The sequence below is a fragment of the Schistocerca gregaria genome, chromosome 5 (assembly GCF_023897955.1).
Source record: "Schistocerca gregaria isolate iqSchGreg1 chromosome 5, iqSchGreg1.2, whole genome shotgun sequence".
Taxonomy (NCBI): domain Eukaryota; kingdom Metazoa; phylum Arthropoda; class Insecta; order Orthoptera; family Acrididae; genus Schistocerca; species Schistocerca gregaria.
This window is the reverse complement of record NC_064924.1, coordinates 163,883,423-163,908,180: the sequence shown is the minus strand read 5'-3', so window position 1 is coordinate 163,908,180 and position 24,758 is coordinate 163,883,423. Positions and strand designations below refer to the sequence as shown.

The following is a 24,758-nucleotide window of genomic DNA, read 5'->3' as shown; positions in this document are numbered from 1 at the left end:
CGATTCCTTGGCCGTACTTTCTGCGAAACAAGAATGTGTCATTGATGAAATCTTCTCGGGTTATCAGCTGATAACCCGAGAAGATTTCATCAATGGAATACGCCGAGAAAGACTGCAATCGCAAGAATGTGTCACTCTCTAAAGATCTCACGGTCGAAGAAACGTTAAAGCCTAACGCCTTCTTTATGCAGTTTCGGTGAGTTATTTTGCTATCCCAGGTTTTCGGGCAACCTGTGTGTAGATTGTAAGTCGAGAAACGACTTGTTTCTTTCCTGAGAGTATTTCAAGTTTGAAACACGGGTCATGATAGCCAGTTCTTGTCGGATCTCCAGTATGTGTCCGGCATTTTTAGGAGCAGGGATGTATGTCGGCCGAGATTTTGATGACGTAGTTCTGAACTCTGTATTTTTTGTTGAAAATTGCGTTCCAGTTGAAATTTTTGTGGCTATTCGAAAAAAGAAACTTTATGATTATAAATGGGTATTTCATTTGTAGTGGTCAATTCTTATAAATGGGTATTTCATTGGTAGTGGTCAATTCTGTATAGCTACATTTGAACTTCCTTATTCCAAGCAGTACAATCAATGAACGTTACCGCTATGCTAGCTCATTTTATGGTTCCATTACATCTGAACCAAGTTTTACGAAACCCAGCGCTTATTTATTATTTTAAACTGAACTCTCAACATCAGTCTGTGCCCTGCTAGCGATTTAAATGTATTAAAAACTGTTTACTTTGTTTGGGAGATTACTCCACTATCATAACTGATTGAGTGATGTAAACATTCCCTAGAGAACTGAACGCTTTGGACATTCACTTGGAACTCCCTTTGCAGTGAAGACCGCGGCGGTGTTCTGTGATAAAAGTGAGAGGGAATCACATTGCAACCAACAAAATAAGCAATAGTTATATGGTAGCGAAACGTAGGTTACAAATGGAGGGAAAAAAATCGGCAGAATGAGAAAAAAAATTAAACATGAGTTGAAGGATTTACGAGACTGGCTACCTCAGAAAAGATGCAGTTTGAGGAAAATAAATTAAGAGCGACAGTATCAAGTAATTACCACATTTTTCGGAATGCATACCATCGATCGCTAGACCTAACTTTCTAGTATAGGCAGGTGGAAGCGTGAGGAACCAACAGAAGGTGAGAAGGTAGACTGGAATAGACAAGACGGTGAAGGACTTACTGACGATAATCATAGCAGGAACATTCGATTTTACTTCTGAAAATTACGTCATTTGTTGGAACAAATAAACAAGTCTCATCAAGATAGAGCAGTAACTTATTAGAGTGTATCTCATTATCTATACATGATCTCAGAAGTGGAGGGACAAATCATACTAGATCTTTGGCATGAAGACGAAAATGGGTCCTAAAATCAGGGAACCATAGACAGTTGTTTTGGTTTGTTTTGGTGTTGAGTAGGAACTCTCCAAGATTCTGTTTTAAAATTGGAGAGAGGCGATTATACAGGGTGATTCCGTGAAGATGTTACAAACTTTCAGGGATAATGGAGACGGGTAAATGTGTCAATTTGAGGTTAGAGATTCTGGTCCGAAAACGATGAAGTCGGAAAGCTATACACAAAAATCGTTCTGATACCTCTGACATGAATGCGTATGACCCTAATTGTTTTTGCGCCCTAAACAAAAACAGAAGAAATTGCCTATGTGATAGGCTAGTCCTTGCATAGCGTTATTTTCTCAGATAAAGACATACAAAGAGAATCCGGAAGAAGATTACAGAAAGCCTCCAAATTTTACGATGTGGTACGTCATATACCTTGGAATGGACTATCTCCCACAAGCTTCTAAGATCAACCTGTAGGAAACATACTTAGAAGCAGAAAGAGTTAGCCGCGTGGGATTAGCCGAGCGGTCTGAGGTGCTGCAGTCATGGACTGTGCGGCTGGTCCCGGCGGAGGTTAGAATCCCCCCTCGGGCATGTGTGTGTGTGTGTGTGTGTGTGTGTGTGTGTGTTTGTCCTTCGGATAGTTTAGATTAAGTAGTGTGTAAGCTTAGGGACTGATGACTTTAGCAGTTAAGTCCCATAAGATTTCACACACATTTGAACATTTTTTAAGAAACAGTTAGTGGACCGAATAAGTACCATCTGTCGGCAACAGAAAACAAAAAGGCACAAATTAAGGAAACAGGATATCTGTGAACAGCTAGCATTTGAAGAGCCTGTTGAAGAGGCTTTAGATGAGGCGATTGAATTCGTACGGGATTATGAAGATGGCTTCCCACACAACCCGTCAGGCGTACTTTGGCGAAAAACATAAATAAGAAAACCTCGTGACAAATGGGAGAAACAAAGCCTCGCGGATCTAAAATTTCGAGCTACCAACCGGCAACCAACAAATGAGCTACAGCTGTGGAGGGAAAAGAAGTCAATGGAGTTTTTATCCCAGAGCGCCAGCGACACCGCGCCTGTATGGATTGCCCAAGATTCAGATAGATGGGGTGCCTCTACGGCCGATTCTGGACACTATCAACTCGCACAGTTATGGACTGGCCAAATACCTGGCGACACTATTGAAACCACTGGTGAGACACTGCAGTCATCACGTGAAAAACTCCGCAGATTTCGTTGGAATACTGAAGGACATCCGAATACAGAGTGATGACCTACTCGTGAGCTTCGACGTTACCTCCTTGTTCACGAAAGCACCGCTACAAGACGCCTTGGCGCTCCTTAGTCAGCACTTCGAGCCTGACACAGTGAAGCTCTTTCAATATGCACTTACGACCACCTACATCAAGTGCAATGGAGAGCATTATGAACAAGTGGATGGAGTGGCCATGGGATCTCCCCTTGCTCCAGGGATCGCGAATCTTTACATGGAACACTTTGAGGAGGTGGCACTACAAACTGCTCACCGTAAACCCAGGCACTTCTTCCGCTATGTGGACGAGACTTTCGTGATTTGGCAGCATGGCAGGCAGGCACTGAAGGAGTTTATGGACCACCTAAATGGCATACATGACAATATCACATTCACAGTGGAAGTAGAAGAGAGTGGCTGTATTCCATTTCTGGACATACTGATCAGGAAGAAAGCGGAAGGCACGCTGGTCCATTCAGTATATAGAAAAAAGACGCACACAGACCTGTACCTCCATGCAACCAGCTGCCACCATCCAGCGCAACGCCAGTCAGTACTGACCACCTTGGTACATAGGGCGCACGTCATTTGTGACAAAGAAAGCCTCTCAGACGAATTACACCACCTAAGAGAGGTATTTCGGAAAAATGGGTACAGTGAAACACAGATTGGAATGGCACTTAAGAGGAGACAGGCTGACAAATTTCAGTAAGAGGAAGAGGAAGTTAACAAGAGACTGGCCTTTCTTCCATATTTGGGGCCCATATCAGCCAAAATCGGGATGCTATTGAGAAAATCCAACATAAATACCGTCTTCCGACCACCGCCGAAGACGAAAGAGCTGCTGGGCTCAGCTAAAGACCTACTCAAACTAAACACACCTGTTATATACGGCATTGCCTGCGAATGTGGTGTGCAGTACATTGGTCAAACGCAGCGCTGCGTCTCTAAAAGGTGCGAGGAACACATCAGGCATGTTCGACTTGGACAGATAGAGACTCTGCTATAGCTGAACATTGCATCAAAGAAAACCACATCTTTGATTTCAAAAACACCAGGGTTCTGTGCCAAGCCGGGAGCTATTTGGATAGCGTCATTCAAGAATCAATAGAAATACGGGTCCACGAGAATGTTGTGAACAGGGACGAAGGCTATCAACTGAGCGGGGCCTGGAGTCCAGCATTAGCCGCAATACGCCAGGAACGCACCAAGAACGGTCCAGCTCACGAGACGCGATCAGAATGCTCTGACGGAGACACGGACGGCGCGCTTCCCCCTCCACCCCGCCCGCCGGCTCCTCTGGACCCAGCTTCCCGCGGCCAGGTGGTGGGGGGCACACCGCATGTATAAAGGGACTGGCATCCGCAAAGTCTCGGCACTTCGCCAGAAGATGGCGAGTCTGTCACTCGTCGAAACGTCGCAGTTTCAAGACACCGCCACCCGGCTGGAAGCCCGAGAACTCTTCGCCAATGGAGTTTTTATCTGCATTTCAAAAACATGGTTCAAATGGCTCTGAACACTATGAGACTTATCATCTGAGATCATCAGTCCCCTAGAACTTAGAACTACCTAAATCTAACTAACCTAAGGATATCCATGCCCAGGACAGGATTCGAGCCTGCTACCGTAGCGGTCGCACGGATCGACTGAAGCGACTAGAACCGCTCGGCCATATCGGCCGGCTACCCGCATTTGCATCCGGATTGCTGGAGCAGGAAAATGGAGATGAAACCTCAGATTATACCACACAGGGCGAGCTAAGTCACTAATGGACAGCACGTAGTCTAGGAGTCCTACCATAATATCTTCTGGCGTGACTGAGGTTACCTCGGAGTGAGATACAGCCTATAAAGACGGCCATAGATAAAAATGCTCCTGTTTTCGAAGTACGGCGTAACGGATCGGGCCCGTTTTCTGGGAGTCGCTACCGAGAAGCGGTCCGCAGTCCTGGCGCCGAGCCACTTGGCAGGCGGCGATCACAGGGGCTAGCCGGGCCCGAGTAACGGGCGGTAGCAGGCGCCGCTCTATGGCCGGTTAGCTTCTGATGCCGCAGTTTCGCGAACGCCTTGGCATCGCCTCGCGGCCTGCGAGAGGCACCACTTCCCCGTATTTATTTTCTACTTCCCTCACAAATCTCCCCCCGTGTTACACTCTTCGATCAGAGAAGACTTCTTCACATCACTTGCGAGTCAACTTGCCTGAATGGTACCACACTGAAGTGACACAACTCATGGGAGAACGATACATTACTGGCCATTAAAACTGCTACACCAAGAAGAAATACAGATGATAAACGAGTATTTATTCCACAAATATATCATACTACATCTGACATCTGATTACATTTTCACGCAATTTTGCTGCATAGATCCTGAGAAATCAGTACCAGAACAACCACCTCTGGCCGTAATAACGGCCTTGATATGCCTGGGCATTGAGTCAAACAGAGCTTTAATGGCGTGTACACGTACAGCTGCCAACGCAGCAGCTTCAACACGATACCGCAGTTCACCAAGAGTAGTGACTGGCGTATTGTGACGAGCCAATTGCTCGGCCACCACCGACCAGACGTTTCCAATTGGTTAGAGATCTGGAGAAGGTTCTGGCCAGGGCAGCAGTCGACCATTTTCTGTATCCAGAAAGGCCCGTACAGGGCTGCAACATGCGGTCGTGCATTATCCTACTGTCATGTAGGGTTTCGCACGGATCGAATGAAGGATAGAACCACGGGTCGTAACACATCTGAAATGCGAAGTGCCGTCAAAGCGAACAAGAGGTGACCGAGACGTGTAACCGTTGGCACCCCATACCATCACGCCGGGTGATACGCCAATTTGGAGATGACGAATACACGCATCCAATGTGCGTTCACCGCGATGTCGCCAAACACGGATGCGACCATCATGATGCTGTAAATAGAACCTGGATTCATCCGAAAAAATGACGTGTTGCCATTCGTGCACCCAGGTTCGTCGTTGAGTACACCATCGCGGGTGCTCCTGTCTGTGATACAGCCACGGTCTCCGAGGTGATAGTCCATGCTGCTGCAAACGTCGTCGAACTGTTCGTGCAGATGGTTGTTGACTTGCAAACGTCTCCATCTGTTGACTCAGGAATCGAGACGTGGCTGCACGATCCGTTACAGCCATGCGGATAAGATGCCTGTCATCTCGACTGCTAGTTATACGAGGCCGTTGGGATCCTGCACGGCGTTTCGTATTACCCTCCTGAACCCACTGATTCCATATTCTGCTAACAGTCATTGGATCTCGACCAATGCGAGTAGCAATGTCGCGATGCGATAAACCGCAATCGCGACAGGCTACAATCCGACCTTTATCAAAGTCGGAAATGTGATGGTACGCATTTCTCCTTCTTACACGAGGCATCACAACTACGTTTCACCAGGCAACGCCGGACAACTGCTGTTTGTGTATGAGAAATCGGCTGCAAACTTTCCTCATGTCAGCACGTTGTAGGTGTCGCCACGGGCGCCCAACTTGTGTGAATGCTCTGAAAAGCTAATCATTTGCATAACACAGCATCTTATTCCTACCGGTTAAATTTCGGACTGTAGCACGTCATCTTCATCGTGTAGCAATTTCAAGGGCCAGTAGTGTATGCACATATAGGGATAGCGGTAGTACCGCATACACAAAGACTAAAAGAGCAGCGCATTGGCTTAGCTGTCATTCGTACTCAGGTGACTCGTGTGAAAAGTTGTTTCTCGTGAAAAGGTTTCCGATATGATTATGGCCGCACGACGGGAATTACTTTGAACACGGAATGGTAGATGGATGTAAACGCATGGGACATTCCATATCCAAAATCGTTAGGGGACTCGATATTCCGAGATCCACAGTAATAAGAGGGTGCCAAGAATACAAAATTTCAGGCTTTACCTCTCACCGTGGACTACGCAGTGGCCGACGGCCTTCACTTAACGACCGAGTGCAGCGGCGTTTGAGTAGAGTTTTCAGTGTTAACGGACAAGGAACAGTGCGTCCGATTACCTCAGAAATCAATGTGGAGTGGACGACGAAGGTGCCTCTGCTAGCAGCACGAAATCGCCTGCAGCACCTCTCCTGGGCTAGTGACCGTATCAGTGTGACTCTAGACGACAGGAAAACCATGGCCTAGTCAGATGAGTCCCGATTTCAGTTGGTAAGAGCTGATGGCAGGATTCTGCACCACAGAAGTTGTCCCCAAGATATATGCAAGCTTGTGGTGCTTCCATAATGGTGTGGTGTGTGTTTACATGGAATGGACTGGGTCCTCAGGCCGTACTAAATCGATCATTGACTCGGAATGGTTATGTTCGGCTGCTTCGAGACCATTTGCAACCATTCTACGTCTACATACATACTCCGCAATCCACCATACGGTGCGTGGCGGAGTGTACTTCGTACCACAACTAGCATCTTCTCTCCCTGTTCCACTCCCAAACAGAACGAGGGGAAAATGACTGCCTATATGTCTCTGTACGAGCCCTAACTCTCTTATCTTTGTAGTCGTTCCGCGAAATATAAGTTGGCGGCAGTAAAATTGTACTGCAGTCAGCCTCAAATGCTAATTGTCTAAATTTCCTCAGTAGCGATTCACGAAAAGAACGCCTCCTTTCCTCCAGAGACTCCCACACGAGTTCCTGAAGCATTTCTGTAACACTCGCGTGATGATCAAACCTACCAGTAACAAATCTAGCAGCCCGCCTCTGAATTACTTCTATGTCCTCCCTCAATCCGACCCGATACGGATCCCAAACGCTCAAGCAGTACTCAAAAATAGGTCGTATTAGTGTTTTATAAGCGGTCTCCTGTACAGATGAACCACATTCTACTAATGAACCGAAGACGACTATCCGCCTTCCCCACAACTGCCATTACATGCTTGTCCCACTTCATATAGCTCTGCAATGTTACGCCCAAATATTTAATCGACGTGACTGTGTCAAGCGCTTCACTACTAATGGAGTATTCAAACATTATGGGATTCTTTTTCCTATTCATCTACATTAATTTACATTTGTCTGTATTTAGAGTTAGCTGCCATTCTTTAAACCAGCACAAATCATGTCCAACTCATCTTGTATCCTCCTACAGTCACTCAACGACGACACCTTCCCGTACACCACGGCATCATCGCACCACGACTATGTAGCTGTTTTTACGGATGGTTCGAAACAAGGGGATTTTGTTGGTTGCTCAGTTGTTTTTCCAGATCGTGTCTTCAAGGTCCGCCTGCCTCAGACTTTCGCTGTCATTGATGCAGAATTGTCTGCGATCTTGCGGGCGCACATGAGACATTATTCCTCTCCTAAATTTCTTGTCTGTTCCGATTCACTCAGTGCCCTTCACTTATTGCAACGTTTGTATCCGGCAGACAAAACTGTCCAGACCATCCAGGATGCCCTCCCCCGACTACAGCGACTGGGGAAGGTTGTAGCTTTCTGCTGGGTTCCGGGGCATGTCGGCATTGCTGGAAATGAAAGGGCAGATCTCGCAGCCAAGGAGACGTGTCTCGCCCTCCAAGTATCTCAGTGTGCTATCCCCTTGCAAGCACTCACCTCGCTGTTGAGCTCACGGGTTATGCGTCGGTGGGAGGATGAGTGGCTGGAAGTGACTGACAATAAGCTCCGTATAGTCAAGCCCATATCGCGTGTGTGGTGTACTTCCTTTCAGCCCCATCGACGGGACGAGGTTCTCCTCAGTCGGCTTCGAATAGGCCACAACCCTATGACGCATGGCTACCTGCTCCGGCGAGAGGACCCTCCAATGTGTGGTGCTTGCGGCGTCCAGGTCACTGTGCGCTACGTTTTATTGGATTGCGTTTTATTTTCTGACCAGTGGGCCGCAGCTGACTTGCCAGCGGACCCCTGCCATCTCTTTTAGGCAACACTCGGACGAATGTGGCTAAAGTTTTAAAGTTTTGTGCCATCTCAAATGTTTTTACAAAGATTTTAGGGAGAGGATTTTAATTTGCTCACTGTGTGACAAGCTAGCCCATATTTTATGTAAGTGGCCAGCCAATAACAATTTCCTGTGACATTCTTGTTGCTGTGTTTCCCCTTTCCTTAGGTTTTACTTTCTTATGTAGCATTTACCTTATTTTCCTGCTTTCTTTGAGTGTGTGCTTTAGTTTCCTTAGGTCTGTCCACGTTGGTTCCTTTTAATGTGTGTCAGGGCGCTGATGTCCTCGATGTTGAGCGCCCATAAGCCCCAATCCACACATCAGCAAACAGCCGCACATTGCTGTCCACCCTATCCAAAAGATCATTTATGTAGATAGAAAACAACAGGGGACCTACCTCATTTCCCTGGGGCACTTCAGATGATACCTGCACCTCAGATGAACACTCACCATCGAGGACAACGTACTGGGTTCCATTACTTACCCTCATATACTTCAAGTCCGCGAACAACAATGTCCTGTCACCTGGTCACAATTCTTCCAGATACCTTTGACGAATATTCCGGACAATTCGAGCGAATGATTCTGCCACTGAAATCGCCCGATATGAATCCCATCGAACATTAATGGGACGTAATCGAGAGGTCAGTTCGTGCAGAAAATGTTGCACCGGCAACACTTCAACAATTATGGACTGCTGTAAAGGCAGTATGGCCCAGTATTATTTCTTCAGGGGACCTCCAACGATTTGTTGAGTCCATGCCACGAGAGGTTGCTGCACCACGCCGGTCAAAAGGAGGCCGACACGATATTATCTACGTCTACATTTGTACTCCGCAAGCCAGCCAACGGTGTGTGGCGGAGGGTACTTTACGTGCCACTGTCGTTACCTCCCTTTCCTGTTCCAGTCGCATATGGTTCGCGGGAAGAACGACTGCCGGAAAGCCTCCGTGCGTGCTCGAATCTCTCTAATTTTACATTCGTGATCTCCTCGGGAGGTATAAGTAGGGGGAAGCACTATATTCGATACCTCATCCAGAAACGCACCCTCTCGAAACCTGGGCAGCAAGCTACACCGCGATGCAGAGTGCCTCTCTTGCAGAGTCTGCCGCTTGAGTTTGCTAAACATCTCCGTAACGCTATTACGCTTACCAAATAACCCTGCGCGACGAAACGCGCCGCTCTTCTTTGGATCTTCTCTATCTCCTCCGTCAACCCGATCTGGTACGGATCCCACACTGATGAGCAATACTCAAGTATAAGTCGAACGAGTGTTTTGTAAGCCACCTCCTTTGTTGATGCACTACATTTTCTAAGGACTCTCCCAATGAATCTCAACCTGGCACCCGATTTACCAAAAATTAATTTTATATGATCATTCCACTTCAAATCGTTCCGTACACATACTCGCAGATATTTTACAGAAGTATGTGCAAACCAGTGTTTGTTCCGCTATCATATAATCATTGAATAAAGGATCCTTCTTTCTATGTATCCGCAATACCGGTTGATCAAAAAGTCAGTATAAATTTGAAAACTTAATAAACCACGGAATAATGTAGATAGAGAGGTAAAAATTGACACACATGCTTGGAATGACATGGAGTTTTATTAGAACCAAAAAAAATCATAGTCTCGTGAAAGATCTCGTGCGCGCGTCGTTTGGTGATGATCATGTGCTGAGCCGCCACTTTCGTCATGCTTGGCCTCCCAGGTCCCCAGACCTCAGTCCGTGCGATTATTGGCTTTGGGGTTACCTGAACTCGCAAGTTCCTCGTGATCGACCGACATCTCTAGGGATGCAGAAAGACAACATCCGACGCCAATGCCTCACCATAACTCCGGACATGCTTTACAGTGCTGTTCACAACATTATTCCTCGACCACAGCTATTGTTGAGGAATGATGGTGGACACATTGAACATTTCCTGTAAAGAACATCATCTTTGCTTTGCCTTACTTTGTTATGCTAATTATTGCTATTCTGATCATATGAAGCGCCATCTGTCGGACATTTTTTGAACTTTTGTATTTTTTTGGTTCTAATAAAACCCCATGTTATTGCAAGCATGTGTGTCAATTTGTACCTCTGTACCTACATTATTGTGTAATTTATTCAGTTTTCACCGAGCGAGGTGGCGCAGTGGCGCAGTGGTTAGCACACTGGACTCGCATTCGGGAGGACGACGGTTCAATCCCGTCTCCAGCCATCCTGATTTAGGTTTTCCGTGATTTCCCTAAATCGCTTCAGGCAAATGCCGGGATGGTTCCTTTGAAAAGACACGGCCGATTTCCTTCCCCATCCTTCCCTCACCAGAGTTTGCGCTCCATCTCTAATGACCTCGTTGTCGACGGGACGTTAAACACTAATCTCCTCCTCCTCCTCCATTCAGTTTTCAAATTTATACTGACTTTTTGATCACCCTGTACATTACAGTTGTTTATGTTGAGGGTCAGTTGCCACTCCCTGCACCAAGTGCCTATCCGCTGCAGATCTTCCTGCATTTCGCTCCAATTTTCTAATGCTGCAACTTCTCTGTATACATCTACATCTACATCTACATGACTACTCTGCAATTCACATTTAAGTGCTTGGCAGAGGGTTCATCGAACCACAATCATACTATCTCTCTACTATTCCACTCCCGAACAGCGAGCGGGAAAAACGAACACCTAAACCTTCCTGTTCGAGCTCTGATTTCTCTTATTTTATTTTGATGATCATTCCTACCTATGTAGGTTGGGCTCAACAAAATATTTTCGCATTCGGAAGAGAAAGTTGGTGACTGAAATTTCGTAAGAAGGTCTCGCCGCGACGAAAAACGTCTATGCTGTAATGACTTCCATCCCAACTCGCTTACCATATCTGCCACACTCTCTCCCCTATAACGCGATAATACAAAACGAGCTGCCCTTTTTTGCACCCTTTCGATGTCCTCCGTCAATCCCACCTGATAAGGATCCCACACCGCGCAGCAATATTCTAACAGAGGACGAACGAGTGTAGTGTAAGCTGTCTCTTTAGTGGACTTGTTGCATCTGCTAAGTGTCCTGCCAATGAAACGCAACCTTTGGCTCGCCTTCCTGACAATATTATCTATGTGGTCCTTCCAACTGAAGTTGTTCGTAATTTTAACACCCAGGTACTTAGTTGAATTGACAGCCTTGAGAATTGTACTATTTATCGAGTAATCGAATTCCAACGGATTTCTTTTGGAACTCATGTGGATCATCTCACACTTTTCGTTATTTAGAGTCAACTGCCACCTGACACACCATACAGCAATCTTTTCTAAATCGCTTTGCAGCTGATACTGGTCTTCGGATGAGCTTACTAGACGGTAAATTACAGCATCTTCTATGAACAACCTAAGACAACTGGTCAGATTGTCGCCCAGGTCATTTATATAGATCAGGAACAGCAGAGGTCCCAGGACGCTTCCCTGGGGAACACCTGATATCACTTCAGTTTTACTCGATGATTTGCCGTCTATTACTACGAACTGCAACCTTCCTGACAGGAAATCACGAATCCAGTCGCACAACTGAGACGATACCCTATAGCTCCGCAGCTTGATTAGAAGTCGCTTGTGAGGAACGGTGTCAAAAGCTTTCCGGAAATCTAGAAATACGGAATCAACTTGAGATCCCCTGTCGATAGCGGCCAGCATCATCCGCGAAAAGCCGCATGGAACTTCCGACACTATCTACTAGGTCATACATATATATATATATATATATATGAGGTATCTCATGACTTTGGTCTCCTCAGTGTATACCTGATAAGTCGTGTGTCTTCTATTTCGTCACTAAAAAATGTTCAGCAAAAGCCGTACAGGTTGGGCTTGTGTATATTGGGTCGGACACGGCAGTAAAATGCCTGACATGTCCGGCAAGAGCCGGCCACCTGGAACCACAGCTGGGTGGGAGAGAGGCGACGCTTTGCTGAGCAGAGAGGGCACGGGCCAGACAGCGCTTGACCTGTGGTAACCGGCGGAGCGACGCAGAACGTGAGGCCGCCCGCCGGCTTCCGCGGTCGCAGACGGCGATGCTGTGAGCGCGCTGACCGGCGCCAGTGACCGTAAAGCAACTAAGCAGATCAAAAGCCGCGTGCGGTGGCAGGGAACAGCTGGCGGCTGCCCCTAACTAGCCGCCACCCTCACAGCACTCGCCGGCACTGCCTCACTCTACGCCTCCCTTCGTACAGCACAGCGGTTCCCAACCTCGGGGTAATTACACTCTGAGGGGTAAAATGAAATTCTCTAATGGATAAAAAAACAAAAGAATTTGACTATCTTACGTTTACGAAACTAAATTATTTTTTTAAAGATAATAATTATTATTACCACTATTTTTTAAGACTGTGATACTGATTGTTGTTGATAATTCTTCCGGGTTATATGGCCGTGGTCCATGGAATTCTTCTGTTCCCGACGTTTCGTCCAATACTACGTTGGACATCCTCAGGGGTATGGCTGGTCCTGCTGAGTCCTGCCGACTGACAAGTCGGGCGTCGGAGAGCGGCCTAAATACCGAGGAATGTGGGCGTGGTATAGCTTGCACATAGTAGCAGAGAGAAAACTAGTCAAAGATAAAATGTAACTATCGATAATAGTCCGTCATAGATAAAAATCACTCATCGATTCTGTAACGCCACTGTCCATATCTCGCTTAATTTAAAAGTCTCTTCTTTTCTATTCACATTATCTTCACGTTTATAAATTTCAATAGCCTCCCTATACAATACAGCCGTGGATAACAGTTCGTGGTAGCACTTACTAGTTTCAGAAAACGTAACTACATGGTCATGTTCCGCAACGGCCGATTTATCTATTTTTCCCAGTCGGCAAAGACTTTTATGCTCCTGTACCCTCTTATTCACACTTCTTTTCGTAGTACCAATGTAGACCTTGCCACAAGTACACGGAATTTTATACACACCGATAGATGATAATGGTAGCCTTCTATCTTTAAAGCCTTCTATCTTTAACAGAACAAAGTACTTGTCCTATTTTTCTGGTAGGTTTGAGTACCGGTTTCACTTCGTTTCAGCAAAATTTTGCCGATTCGATCTGTAACCTTACTAATGAAAGGTAAAGATACCGTGTTCTTCCATTGCTGTGTACCATCCTTGTCCTTTGGCCTGCTGTAATTTGATCTTAAAACTCTATTAATTTCTTTGTTTGAGTACCCATTCTTTTCGAAGGCCTGTTTCAGATGATTCAGTTGCGGAAGAATTATCAACGACAGTACCATCCGGTCGTGAAAGCCTTCATTATATGATACTGATTACTAAGTTACCAGTACTTACCTTTTTTCAAACACGAGCAGTAACGCGTGGCACAATTTGGTTTAGGTTAAAACTATGAAACGAATGTATGAACATCATCTACTCACATAGTTGACTTCTTACACATTAACGTTTTAGTTTGGCCATGCACCTGTGACAGTAAAACTGAGACGTCTACATCACATACCCTTAAATATCGCATCAAAACGCTTTATCTGAGTTGTACGTACTTCCCACAATAGACCACAAATTACTTCATTATTCATTTTGCAGCAGATAACCTATCTAATTGTCGGCCAAACACAAGAATAACTACCTAATAGCTACTAAATTGCTGCGGAGCCTTCACAGTGATACTAGTATTAATAGAAGCTGTTACACATGAAGCTTTGGCAGGCTACGGTCTTTCAGTTTCTTTCATTTCAGGAGTAAGGAGTTCAGCAATGAAGTATTTTACAAACGATAAGTGCAGTGCACGCTTTTTATTGCGATTGCTTTTAAATGGTGGTGGATGAAGCAAGAGTCTCTAGGGACACGAGTGGTGCGTACGAAGCATATTTTGTAACAAGTAGACGAGAACTTCATACATAAAATTAGATACTTGTGTTATTTTATTTTTGATGATTTAAACTTGTTGGGCTACTATTCATCATGAAAACAGGGGGAACAATAATTTACTCGGGATAATGCACACATTATAAATTTATACTCATAAAACTTTCTCTCTCTCATGCCACAATTTCGCAGTAAATGTGTAACGTGAACATTTCGCGTAATACTGGTGGGGATAGTGTCCGATGCACAATGAAATGTGTTGTTATGCAGGCTTCTGGGGATTGTATTTCTTTTTCTGTCTCATCGAGATAAGAGCAGTTTTGAACTGATGGCAAATGTAATATATTGAACATTATCTCGGTATATTTACAGTGCAAGTAACGTTGTTGTTGTGGTCTTCAGTCCTGAGACCGGTTTGATGCAGCTCTCCATGCTACCCTATCCTGTGCAAGCTTCTTCATCTCCCAGTACCTACTGCAACCTACATCCTTCTGAATCTGCTTAGTGTGTTCATCTCTTGGTCTCCCTCTACGATTTTTACCCTCCACACTGCCCTCCAATACTAAATTGGTGTTCCCTTGATGCCTCAGAACATGTCCTACCAACCGATCCCTTCTTCTGGTCAAGTTGTGCCACAAACTTCTCTTCTCCCCAATCCTATTCAATACTTCCTCATTAGTTATGTGATCTACCCATCTAATCTTCAGCATTCTTCTGCAGCACCACATTTCGAAAGCTTCTATTCTCTTCTTGCCCAGACTATTTATCGTCCACGTTTCACTTTCATACATGGCTATAGTCCATACAAATACTTTCAGAAACGACTTCCTGGCACTTAAATCATTACTCGATGTTAACAAATTTCTCTTCTTCAGAAACGCTTTCCTTGCCATTGCCAGTCTACATTTTATATCCTCTCTACTTCGACCATCATCAGTTATTTTGCTCCCCAAATAGCAAAACTTAATTCGACTGCATTCCATTATCCTCGTTTTGCTTTTGTTGATGTTCATCTTATATCCTCCTTTCAAGACACTGTCCATTCCGTTCAACTGCTCTTCAGTTCCTTTGCTGTCTCTGACAGAATTACAATGTCAGCGGCGAACCTTAAAGTTTTTATTTCTTCTCCATGGATTTTAATACCTACTCCGAATTTTTCTTTTGTTTCCTTTGCAAGTAACCTAAAAGCAGAAAATAGAAACAAAGTATCCTTTAGGGACACCAACGTACGACCATCCGATTAATGTTCTGTGCTCTTTACGCTGCGTCAATCGCTACCATGAAACTACGCTGACGTAAGTGCCTCATGCCTTCCACGATTCTCGCCAAAATGCCTTTTTTTTTCTAATGGCTTGGCCTTCCAAAAGTTCCACTTTTGTCACTTCGCCGAGCGGGATTAGCCGAGCGGTCTGGGCGCTGCAGTCAACGACTGTCCGGCTGGTCCCGGCGGGCATGGTTGTGTGTGTGTGTCCTTAGGATAATTTAGGTTAAGTAGTGTGTACGCTTAGGGACTGATGACCTTAGCATATAAGTCCCATAAGATTTCACACACATTTGAACATATTTTTTGTCACTTCCATTTCTGGCCGAGTTCGGGACGAAATCGGTGATGAGTAGGCACGTTCCACTCGAAAGAGTTTTACGAAGCATACGGGAGAGCATGTGTGGCGTTAAATAAAAATTTAAGCCTGGCGTGGGTAAATCGAATCGTTAGTTCCGTTAGGTATGGGCAGATTGAATCATTAGTTCCGAGTCCGAGGATGGCTCTTGTATAGCTAATTTGTTTGAGGATTTCATGAGGAGGACAGGCATATCGTTCGCCAGGCAGTTTTGAACTGACAGGAAATTTCTTCACAGTGAGCACTAATCTGGAAGATGCTGTACACAGCTCTATAAAAGAAGAGCGGCAAGCCGCCCAGCACTCAGGTACAACTGAGGCTAGCCTCCAACAAAGTTTGAACAACGCAAGGTCTATTTTGTGAATATACCTGACGTCCGGAGCTCGTGGTCTTGCGGTAGCGTTCTCGCTTCCCGCGCACGGGGTCCCGGGTTCGGAGGGGTCAGGGATTTTTCCTGCCTCGAGATGACTGGGTGTGGTTGTGTCGTCTTCATCATCATCATTCATCCCCATTACGGTCGGAGGAAGGCAATGACAAACCACCTCCACTATGACCTTGCCTAGTACAGCGGTGCAGGTCTCCCGCATCGTCCCCTACACTCCTCGGAGAGTAGGCCTTCATCATCATCATCATCACCTGACGTCACACAAATAGTTAGCAAGTGGACATCCCTCTGCCAGACGGCGGGGTCTGCTCCATCTCCTCACAGTATCAACCGTTTTAGCAATAGCACCGCAAGACAGTATCTGGACCGTGTGTATAGTCCTTGCTAAGAAGTGCCAAACTGGAGAGTCTAAAAGTATCTTAGTTCCTGATCACTGGATTCAGGACTAAGAGTTAAAATCTGACCATTGCAGGTGGACATTTGTCTACATTGTCGCGTGGTATTTAAACATTTCTGTTAAGTAATGTACAGCTGCTGCTGATACCGATGATGTAGACTGAAGAGGGAGGGGGGAGGAAATAATGAAACTAGCTACACCAGGACCTTTTGTTGAACCAATGGCGACGAGTTAAAATATGTTCCGGACCAGGACTCGAATCCGGGATCCCCTGCTTACCAGGCAGATGTGTTAATCAGTGCGCCACCCGGACACAGTGTTTATAGCAAATGTGCAGGCTGTCTCGGGATCCCCACTGGTAGACTCCCACTCCCACCTAGCGCCATCTATCCTCAGCCCCTTTCGATGTCCTCCATGCTCGACAATTTTATATTCTCACTGTATATCGAACGTAAATGTGCATCTTCACTACTGCCCATTAAAATTACTACACCACGAAGATGACGTGCTACAGACGCGAAATTTAACCCATAGGATGAAGATGCTGTGATATGCACATGATTAGCTTTTCAGAGCATTCACACAAGGCTGGCGCCGGTGGCGACACCTACAACGTGCTGACATGAGGAAACGTTCCAACCGATTTCTCACACACAAACAGCAGTTGACCGGCGTTACCTGGAGAAACGTAGTTGTGATGCCTCGTGTATGGAGGAGAAATGCGTACCATCACGTTTCCGATTTTGATAAAGGTCGGATTGTAGCCTATCGCTATTGCGGTTTATCGTATAGCGAGATTGCTGCTCGCGTTGGTCGAGATGTGAGCAGAATATGGAATCGATGGGTTCAGGAGGGTAATACGGAACGCCGTGCTGGATCCCAATGGCCTCGTATCACTAGCAGTCGAGGTGACAGGCATCTTATCCGAATGACTGTAACGGATCGTGCAGCCACGTCTCGATCCCTGAGTCTACAGATAGGTACGTTTGCAAGACAACAGCCACCTCCACAAACAGTTCAAAAAATGGTTCAAATGGCTCTGAGCATTATGGGACTTAACATCTGTGGTCATCAGTCCCCTAGAACTTAGAACTACTTAAACCTAACTAACCTAAGGACATCACACACATCTATGTCCGAGACAGGATTCGAACCTGCGACTGAAGCACTCCCGCCGTTCCGGACTGAGCGCCTGAACCGCTAGACCACCGCGGCCGGCACAAACAGTTCGACGACGTTTGCAGCAGCATGGACTATCAGCTCGGAGATCATGGCTGCGGTTAGCCTTGACGCTGCATCACAGACAGAAGCGCCTGCGGTAGTGTACTCAACGACGAACCTGGGTGCACGAATGGCAAAACGTTATTTTTTCGGATGAATCCAGGTTCTGTTTACAGCATCAAGATGGTCACATCCGTGTTTGGCGAACGCACATTGGAAGCGTGTATTCGTCATTGCCATACTGGTGTATCAGCAGAGGTGATGGTATGGGGTGCCATTCGTTACACGTCTCGGTCACCTCTTGTTCGCATTGACGACACTTTGAACAGTGCACGTTACATTTCAGATATGTTACGACCCGTGGCTCTACCCTTCATTCGATCCCTGCGAAACCCTACATTTCAGCAGGATAATGCACGATCGCATGTTGCAGGTGCTGTACGGGCCCTTCTGGATACAGAAAATGTTCGACTGCTGCCCTGGTCAGCACATTCTCCAGATCTCGCACCAATTGAAAACGTCTGGTCAATGGTGGCCGAGCAACTGGCTCGTCATAATACGGCAGTCACTACTCTTGATGAACTGTGGTATCGTGCTGAAGCTGCATGGGCAGCTGTACGTGTACACGCCATCCAAGCTCTGTTTGACTTAATGCCCAGGGGTATCAAGGCCGTTATTACGGACCGAGGTGGTTGTTCTGGGTACTCTTTTGTCATGATCTATGCACCCAAATTGCGTCAAAATGTATTCACATGTGAGTTGTAGTATAATATATTTGTGCAATGAATACCCGTTTATCATCTGCATTTCTTTTTGGTGTAGCAATTTTAATGGCCAGTAGCGTACTTAGGGGGTTCTGTTCTTGTCATCTTCTTAAGTTTGACGGCAAGTGCATTTGGTGAATATAACAGTAGAAATAATGCGTTACCTTCTAACTGTGATAAAAATGGTTAGTCACGGTTATAGATAACGCTGTGACATACGTCCGGGCCTCTTAGTTCTTGACACATACTGTGGCCGTGCCTTTAGGGTGGTGACGGTTTTTTTTGGGGAGGGGGGGGGGGGGGCGGTGTGGAGTTCTCGTGCTTGTAAACGTATGCGAAGCGTTGCACACTTCCCTGCCAAGCGTTATCACGATCGGCGTGCACATACCCTCACGTCGCGGGCGAGACGGAACGAAACACGTCCGGCGCATCGCGTCGTGGCCCACGCGCAGGCGGGCGGCCAACTTGTCACTGTGCATTGTGCTGCCGGCAGGTGGCTACGTGACGCAATACAGGTCGTGACGCGCCGCTCACAGGAACTCCGCGCCTTGGCCAAAACTGTCCTACCCGCCAATACCCGAATTCCGAAGCTAGTAGCGTAGCTGCAATTTTCTCCTGGCCACTTACCGCAACACTTCAGTAAGCCATAATGTAGAAGTTAAGCTAAAGAGTACTATTAACAACAAGAAATGTATTCGCATCGGCGAATATGAAGCTCCTTCGGCTATGTATTAGAATGGCGACAAAATTTGTGCCTGACCGGGACACGAATCAGATTTTCCCGCTTTACACGAGCGGCCGCCTTAACAGCTTCGGCTATCCGTGCACAAATCACGGCTGGACCCTATCTTTCTTATGTCGTCGTCCTTGTCTCACAGCCTTCACTCTTACGTTACGTATATTTCCGCCCGGAAGGACGTTTTTATTTAGAGTCGAGGGCCTGGTATTCGCGAACAAATACGGAAGAGCAGTGCCTGTGTTGTACAGAAATACGATGCAATGTTCCTTCGGACATGCATGCACATTACACATTTATCACAAAATTTAAAAAAAGATAAATTACTATCTCAAATACTCTGACAGAAGACGAAGAAGCGTTTGATAAACTGTGTAATAACGAACATAATCTGCAAGTACTTTTACACAATAGATGTTTTTAAGCTAACGATAAAGGGAAGTGCCGCTAACTTGACCCCCTCCCTAAAGCGTTCCCCGTGGTTCTTGCTCTGCATTCTCCTGAACTCTAGTGGAACCATGTGCAAATAAAAGTCGAGACTTCTACATCTCAGTGTGCACTAATCGCCCGCTTCACATTTTATTCATCGGTTAATCATTACATGTTTTGATAATGGAAAATTTTTTTACATTGTGGTACAGTTTCCGTTATTTGTCGCAGATATTGGCTCGTAAGTCTTTCGCCCTATATTTGTTCGTGGATAAAAAAGTTTATGATTAATGTTTATGATTAAACCGTATCATTTAGAATCTTTGTTAGAAATTTATTTGGAGTGGCTCAGTGACCTGGTGCAGGTCTTTCAGTTGGATCAATATGGCGACTTGACATCTCACTAGTTAGTTACTCAATGGGGTAAAGGCAATCTACAGCTTAGCGTGGAATCAGAACCACGTTTCGTTTCTCGTGAATCTCCACATTATCGAGGAATGAATTCTGTCTTAAAAGAGACAGCGAAATAAAACCGTGGCATTTGGTCCCGCCTCCTCTATCAGTTTCAAGGCGAGCGCTTTCATGCTAAACCAACAGGCCCAACTAAGGTTATGCTCTAGCTTGTTGTGCCTCAGGGGAGTGTCGTAGGACCGTTGCTATTCACAATATACATAAATGACCTTGTGGATAACATCGGAAGTTCACTGGGGCTTTTTGCGGATCACGCTGTGGTATATGGAGTGGTTGTAACATTGGAAAATTGTACTGAAATGTAGAGGATCTGCAAGGAATTGAGGCATGGTGCAGGGCATGGCAATTGAATCTCAATGTAGACAAGTGTAATGTGATGCGAATACATAGAAAGAAAGATCCTTTATCATTTAGCTACAATATAGCAGGTCAGCAACTGGAAGCAGTTAATTCCATAAATTATCTGGGAGTACGCATTAGGAGTGATTTAAAATGGAATGATCATATAAAGTTGATCGTCGGTAAAGCAGATGCCAGACTGAGATTCATTGGAAGAATCCTAAGGAAATGCAATCCGAAAACAAAGGAAGTAGGTTACAGTACGCTTGTTCGCCCACTGCTTGAATATTGCTCAGCAGTGTGGGATCCGTACCAGATAGGGTTGACAGAAGAGATAGAGAAGATCCAACGGAGAGCAGCGAGCTTCGTTACGGGATCATTTAGTAATCGCGAAAGCGTTACGGAGATGATAGATAAACTCCAGTGGAAGACTCTGCAGGAGAGACGCTCAGTAGCTCGGTACGGGCTTTTGTTGAAGTTTCAAGGACATACCTTCACCGAGGAGTCAAGCAGTATATTGCTCCCTCCTACATATATCTTGCGAAGAGACCATGAGGATAAAATCAGAGAGATTAGAGCCCACACAGAGGCATACCGAGAACCTTTCTTCCCACGAACAATACGAGACTGGAATAGAAGGGAGAACCGATAGAGGTACTCAGGGTACCCTCCGCCACACACCGCCAGATGGATTGTGGAGTATGGATGTATATGTAGATCCCGGTGTCATGATGGGGTGCGAGTACGACCCTCGCACCACCAGAAGGCATGGGCGGTCTGTATGACCATTAGACGTCAGTTTCCCTTTCGCAGGAGCACAGAAGATGGCGGGGCTCGTCAGGCCTTCGAGAGGGAAGTGTTCAAATGGTTCAAATGGCTCTGAGCACGATGGGACTCAACATCTTAGGTCATAAGTCACCTAGAACTTAGAACTACTTAAACCTAACTAACCTAAGGACATCACACACACCCATGCCCGAGGCAGGATTCGAACCTGCGACCGTAGCAGCCCCACGGTTCCGGAGTGCAGCGCCAGAACCTCACGGACACCGCGGCCGGCAGAGGGAAGTGTTGTTCGTTGCCCCACTCCGATGCTCCTCCCATGGCGTGTCTAAATTGGTTGCCGAGTATACACTCCTGGAAATTGAAATAAGAACACGGTGAATTCATTGTCCCAGGAAGGGGAAACTTTATTGACACATTTCTGGGGTCAGATACATCACATGATCACACTGACAGAACCACAGGCACATAGACACAGGCAACAGAGCATGCACAATATTGGCACTAGTACAGTGTATATCCACCTTTCGCAGCAATGCAGGCTGCTATTCTGCCATGGAGACGATCGTAGAGATGATGGATGTAGTCCTGTGGAACGGCTTGCCATGCCATTTCCAGCTGGCGCCTCAGTTGGACCAGCGTTCGTGCAGACCGCGTGAGACGACGCTTCATCCAGTCCCAGACATGCTCAATGGGGGACAGATCCGGAGATCTTGCTGGCCAGGGTAGTTGACTTACTCCTTCTAGAGCACGTTGGGTGGCACGGGATACATGCGGACGTGCATTGTCTTGTTGGAACAGCAAGTTCCCTTGCCGGTCTAGGAATGGTAGAACGACGGGTTCGATGACGGTTTGGATGTACCGTGCACTATTCAGTGTCCCGTCGACGATCACCAGAGGTGTACGGCCAGTGTAGGAGATCGCTCCCCACACCATGATGCCGGGTGTTGGCCTTGTGTGCCTCGGTCGTATGCAGTCCTGATTGTGGCGCTCACCTGCACGACGCCAAACACGCATACGACCATCTTTGGCACCAAGGCAGAAGCGACTCTCATCGCTGAAGACGACACATCTCCATTCGTCCCTCCATTCACGCCTGTCGCGACACCACTGGAGGCGGGCTGCACGATGTTGCGGCGTGAGCGGCAGACGGCCTAACGGTGTGCGGGACCGTAGCCCAGCTTCATGGAGACGGTTGCGGATGGTCCTCGCCGATACCCCAGGAGCAACAGTGTCCCTAATTTGCTGGGAAGTGGCGGTGCGGTCCCCTACGGCACTGCGTAGGATCCTACGGTCTTGGCGTGCATCCGTGCGTCGCTGCGGTCCGGTCCCAGGTCGACGGGCACGTGCACCTTCCGCCGACCTCTGGCGACGACGTCGATGTACTGTGGAGACCTCACGCCCCACGTGTTGAGCAATTCGGCGGTACGTCCACCCGGCCTCCCGCATGCCCACTATACGCCCTCGCTCAAAGTCCGTCAACTGCACATACGGTTCACGTCCACGCTGTCGCGGCATGCTACCAGTGTTAAAGACAGCGATGGAGCTCCGTATGCCACGGCAAACTGGCTGACACTGACGGCGGCGGTGCACAAATGCTGCGCAGCTAGCGCCATTCGACGGCCAACACCGCGGTTCCTGGTGTGTCCGCTGTGCCGTGCGTGTGATCATTGCTTGTACAGCCCTCTCGCAGTGTCCGGAGCAAGTATGGTGGGTCTGACACACCGGTGTCAATGTGTTCTTTTTTCCATTTCCAGGAGTGTAGATGTAGATGTTCGGGCACGATATAATGTTTTGTATCCCGCCTTACGTAACTTTGGCTGAGGTGAGCACGTAGGTGCGAAGCTGTACATCAAGCTACAAAGGCAAAATGTGTTGTGGCCCGCCCACTAGGAAATGGAAACAGTGTTGCTTAATCGTCTACTCTGAATCAAATGGGCTGAGTCCGGAGCGGTGCTCGTAGAGCTGCACACCGCCGGCTAGAGGGCGCTGTCGTCGGTGTAGTGTCGTAGTGCCAACCTAAGAACTTGTACCTACGCCGTGGCATCGTAGCTGTCGATACCACGTGATAACTCTGTGATTCGACAGAGGCGCGCACACACACACACACACACACACACACACAGTGGAGTGTTCATCCCAGCGGCCGACCTGGACTTTACCGGCTACCGGTCCGCAGTGTTGTGTGGTTGTGAGTATCCGCCTGTGTCGCTTCCCACGGCCCACCTACACAGCGACGCAAAGCACGGCTGTGGCCACCGACCGCGCCGGCCCGAAGCATCACATTCTGCGGTCTCGCCGAACGTCAATACCAGTCGTCATCGTTCCGCGCAATTAAATGTTCCGCCCCGGCAATTTGCGCCCGATCAAGAAGCGCCCCGACATCAAATGCACCACCGTTTGCTATTAATACGACTACAGCCTCCTGAATGTCGCGGGCGCGCTTCATTCCCACCTATTCTGCTTTTGTGCAGGTCCGTTTGTTTCGCTGCAGTTTTGGTTTTAGCTTCATTTTATGGCCCAGTGGCACTTGTATACTATTGACTCTCCGTTAAGTCGTCTACGATACCAAGTAAACGTGCACACGTATCTTGAAAAAAAAAAATGTACTACAGTCTTTTCTTGTTGTGGTTATCAGTCCTGAAACTGGTTTGATGCAGCTCTCCATGCTACTCTATCCTGTGCAAGTTTCTTCATCTCCCAGTACCTACTGCATCCTACATCCTTCTGAATCTGCTTAGTGTAGTCATCTCTTGGTCTCCCTCTACGATTTTTACCCTCCGCGCTGCCCTCCAGTACTAAATTGCTGATCCCTTCTGCCTTCCAGTACTAAATTGCTGATCCCTTGATGCCTCAGAACATGTCCTGCCAACCGATCCCTTCTTCTAGTCAAGTTGTGCCACAAGATCCTCTTCTCCCCAATTCTATTCAATACCTCCTCATTAGTTATGTGATCTACCCATCCAATCTTCAGCATTCTTCTATAGCACCACATTTCGAAAGCTTCTATTCTCTTCTATTTATAGACCATGTTTCACTTCCATACATGGCCAGTCTATCACAGCAAATTAAGTTTATTCTCTGAGCTAAAAAAAATAAAAGTGGGATGTAGCAAAATGGTTCAAATGGCTCTGAGCACTATGGGACTTAACATCTTAGGTCATCAGTCCCCTTGAACTTAGAACTACTTAATCCTAACTAACCTAAGGACACAACACACCCATGCCCGAGGCAGGATTCGAACCTGCG

The 24,758-nt window shown here is 46.8% G+C and overlaps 1 protein-coding gene across 1 annotated transcript in view; it reads left to right on the top strand.

The window, feature by feature from the left end:
* The window catches only part of LOC126271950 (neural-cadherin), a 1,775,154-nt gene that overhangs the window by 462,597 nt on the left and 1,287,799 nt on the right, over positions 1-24,758 (top strand). The gene's annotated exons all lie outside the window — the stretch shown is intronic.